Source organism: Orycteropus afer, unplaced genomic scaffold (assembly GCF_000298275.1).
Source record: "Orycteropus afer afer isolate SDZICR_OR568_19922 unplaced genomic scaffold, OryAfe1.0 scaffold00035, whole genome shotgun sequence".
NCBI classification, from domain to species: Eukaryota; Metazoa; Chordata; class Mammalia; order Tubulidentata; family Orycteropodidae; genus Orycteropus; species Orycteropus afer.
The window spans coordinates 12,969,961-12,974,712 of NW_006921622.1; positions in this window are offsets into that span (position 1 = coordinate 12,969,961).

Here is a 4,752-nt window from a genome sequence, read left to right on the forward strand (position 1 = left end):
CCAACCAGAAGGCTGGAGGTTCAAACCCACCAACCACTCCTCAGAAGGAAGATGGGGCAATCTACTTCCATAGTGATACTGTCTCAGAAACCCAAGGAGGGTTTGCTATGAGTCGGATCCAACAACAACATATATATATAGCCTAGCCTTTCTTTGCTGGTTCACAGGCTGTGGAGGCGGATGAATCTCAAGAACTGGAGGTCAGATGATGATGAGCCAGATGCAGGATCCACAATAGGTAACTTGCCATTTACCTGCCAATCTTGGGATTCACTGGCCTCCCCAGCCTGCTGTCCTACCCGATGATATTGGATTCATCAGTTCCTGCCAGCCTCCAGCCTTACTCTTAAATCATGACTTGGGACTTGCCAGCCTCCACAACTATGTAACTATGTATGTATCTCCTTAAGAGAAATCTCTCTTTCTCTCTCTGTACACACACACAAACACACATGCATGCACCAATGGAGAGTATATATATATATATAAAGTTTCACTGATTTTGCTCCTGTAGAGAACCTAGCCTAAGATATTTGGTACCAGGAGTGGGTTGCTACTCTAAGAGATATCTAAAATGTGGAAGCAGTTTTGGAACTGGGTAATGAGTACAGGAGGCTGAGAGAGTTTTAAGGTGCCTAGTGGTGTAGTAGGTAAGGCATTTGGCTGCTAACCAGAAGGTTAGTGGTTCAAACTCACCAGCTGCTCTGTGGGAAGAAGATGAGGCAATCTACTTCCATAAAAATTTATAGCCTTGGAGTCATTATGAGTTGGAATTGACTCAGTGGCAGTGGTTTTGGTTTTGGTTAGCAGTAAAAGCTTGGATTGCCTTGAAGAGAGTGTTGCTGGAATTATTGATTATCAAAGGAAATTCTAGTGAAGGACTTCAGTACCACCAAGAAAGAGCCAGCAGCAGAGCACATCCTTTGGACCGGGGGTCTCTGTGCTGAGAACCTTCTAGGCCAAGGGAAATATTGATACCAGGACACATGGAGCTCCCTAGGGGATGCCAAGCCCACAGATGTTGAAAAGAGACAAGGACTTTCCCTCAGAGTCAAAAGAGAGAGAAAGCCTTCCCCTAAAACTGTCACCCTGAATTCTGACTTCCAGCTTTCCTAAACTGTGAAAAAATAAATTTGTTCGTTACAACCATCCATTTATTGTATTTCTGTTATAGCTAGACTAGATAACTAAGACAAAACCCTTATATATTCAAGAGCCAGCTAAAGATATTGATTAGCATTAGTGTTTTAAATGTAAGTTGTCTTTGTTAAAATTTCTAGGACAGCTAGTTTAAAACTAGACATAAAATATGTATCTTTAAAATCAGTACCAAAAACCAAACTCACTGCTCTTGAGTAGGATCTGACTCATAGCAACCCCTCTTTGGATTTCCAAGGCAGTATCACTATGGAAGTAGATTCCAAGCGGTGGCTGGTGGGTTTGAACTGCCAGCGTTCTGGTTAGCAGTCAAATGCCTTAGGCACTACTCCACCAGTGATCCTCAAAATCAGTACAGGGGTGAAAAAATGGAATGAAAAATAAATCAACTCAGAAGACCAGAAAGAAGAAAAATGAAACCCAGAAAAAGTTGTACAATTAGCACAAAACAAGTACAAATAAAGCCAATTAGATAAGTGATTACAATTAATGTAATTGAATTGAGATGTCCAGTGTGGTTCCAAAAAAATATTCCTATACAAGCAGTCCCCAGGTTACAAATGTCCAATTAATGTACAACCCATAGTTACGGAGTAACTCCAATAAAGCCTATTATACTAAAAATTTGAAGTACATACAATGGTTTGTAATAACAAACATGCTACTTTACGATATGCACTGCAACACTATGTTTTAGTGTATTTGAAAATGTTTCTTTAATGTTTTCTCATGCACAGAAAGTACACTGTATACTAAGACAAACATTTGACTAACTGATGTTAGATAAGAATCATACATAATTGTTCCTACTTATGTACAAATTAGATTTAAAGACAGATTTAGGGATGGAATGCGCTTGTAATCTGGGGACTGGCTGTAGACTTGTATATACAGCTAAAAGTTTATGGATTTTTTTTCACTTAATTAAAAAAAAAAAAAAAAAAAAAACCACTCCATCAAGTAGATTTCAACTCTAGTGACCCTATGTTGTTATTGTTATATTCCATCGAGTGTGACCTGACTCATAGCCACCCCTCCTTGGGTTTCCGAGGGAGTATCACTACGGAAGTAGATTGCCCCATCTTCTTTCCGAGGAGTGGCTGGAGGGTTTGAACCGCTAGCCTTCTGGTTAGCAGTCAAGGCCTTAGGTACTATGATACCAGAGCTGCCAGTGACCCTATAGGATAGGGTAAAAAGTACCCTTGGAAACCTATAAGGTTTCCAAGTCTGTAAATCTTTATGGAAGGAGACTGTGTCATCTTTCTCCCACAGAGCCACTAGAACCATCAACATTTTGGTTAGCAGCTGAATGCCTTAACCATTGTACCACCAGAGTTCCTTTCATTTAGCTTAGCCTATGCTAAACAATACTAATCATGTCTATCGTCTATGAGTAGTTAAAGCGTCTAATGCAACAGAAATTCATAATGTTTGACCCAACAAATGTCACACAGGTCAGAATCATTTTGCCTTCAAAATTCTTGGAGACCTTCAGAAGCATATTTTTATTTCATCACTCACTGTCCTGAGGGTGTGAGATATTTTAGGTCAGTCCTGGAATTCCTGGAGAAGTCTCACTGAATCCCATAAAATTGACCACTCAACCAAGTACTTACATACATTCAGCTTTTCATTATTGAGGTCATCATGCACCTTACCATAGGACTTCAACCTCAGTGATGCCATCATGGAAGCTTTTCTGAGTATGAATTCTTTCTTGGAGAGTCTAAGGTTCTACTAAAATAGGATTCCACATTTCCTGTCGATGGTGATATTTAGTTATGTCAATTTCATAATGTCAGGGCCAATCTTATTATATCAGCTGGTAGTCAGCTGTCCAGGACAGCAAAATATTATTGACATTAAAATGCTGGGTGACTATGTTGGGAGAAAAAAAAATCTATTTAAAAAGACCACAATAAGGGAAATAGAGTTAAAGATAAAACTTCAAAATATAGAAGTTCTTACCCTTTTGCTGCTTGTTCTTTTTTGTTTAAATGCTGTAAGAAGAAGGTTTAAAAATTAAGTGTCATGCTGTGTTTCTTTCTTTACCTAGAACTAACAGGGCTAGCTCTATATCTAGGCAGATTTGAAAAGTAGAAAGCAGTTTCCCTTTTCTCCAAAAATATTATCCTACATCCATTCACTCTGATTGACATTCTCACAATAGGCAACTGTAATTAAATTTAAAAATATTTTTCAAAGTAAAACATATATGGCCCTGTTGGTGCAATGGTTAAGTGCTCTGCTAAAGGTTGGTGGTTAGAACTTACCAGTCACTCTGGGAGACAGATGAGGCAGTCTGGAAACCCTATGAGATAGTTATACTCTGCCCTATCGAGTCACTATGAGTCCAAATTGACTCAATGGCAATGGGTTTGGTTTGGTTTGATATTACACACATGACATCCTGAAACTGTTCTTTGCTTCAATCCCATATTACATCCCACGTTCCTTAGATTTGTTGTCATTCGTTTGTTTGTTTACTCCCTTATTTTTCAGCATAAAATCACCCAATAGCTTCCTTAGAATAGTGCATGGGACTTGGGAAGTAACATTTTTGAGACCTTGCATATCTAAGAGTGTGCCTCTATAACTTTTATGCTTTTGGTAAGTTGGTTATATATGGAATTCTAAAGTTTGTGCACAGTTCTGAAGCTGTTGCTCAATTGCTCCATAGTGACATTGCTCCAATGTCACTAAGAAGTCTAATGTCATTCTGATTCTTCATTCTTTGTAATTTTTTTTTTTCTCCCTGAAAGTTTTTTGGATCTTCTTTTTAAATCTGATGTTCTGAACATTCATACTATTGTGCGTTGGTTGGGTCTTTTTTTTTTTTTTTTTTCTTTTTATGGGTGTTTGCTCTTCTTCTTCTTCTTCTTTTTTTTTTTTTTTGACATGGGTCAATGCATTTGTTTTGTTTTGTTTTGTTTTGCAGTGTTCTCTCCCCTCTCCTCCCACCCCTGGCAACCAACAAAGTTTCCCTCCATATATAAACCTTTCCTTGACCCTCCACAACAACAAACTAATACTGTATTTGTCCTTCTGTGATAGACTTATTTCATTCAGCATGATGTGTCCTCCAAGTTCATCCATATTATGTGGTGTTTTGCAGACTCTACATTATTCTTTAGTGCTACATAGCATTCCATTATGTGTATATATCATACTTCCATCATCCACTCTTCCGCTATAAATCTTAGCGATAAGTCCCTTGCCAGATATGTAACTATCAACAAATAGGAATTTGTTGCTGTCATTTTTGTTATGCACTTTTTCATGTGTCAATTTCTTTGTTCTATGTAATTTTCTATGCTGAGCTTGTTTTGTTTATGAATCGTATTATCACTTCCTTCATTGTTATTGTTTTAGTATTTGCTGAATATTTATGCTGGTCCTTTTTTTTGATGTGAAGGTTTATCCTTTTTCTTTGAGGTTACCCTGTGATTTATAGTTTTCTTCCCAAGTTTAGAACAGTCCATTCTATTTTGTAGTTGTCTTGACTTCCCTACCATCTAGAAGTTCTGTAATGACACAGTTTTTTCCCTCTTTTTGGTTTGTAGTTGTCCTCATTGTCAATTGATGTCTCTGGTT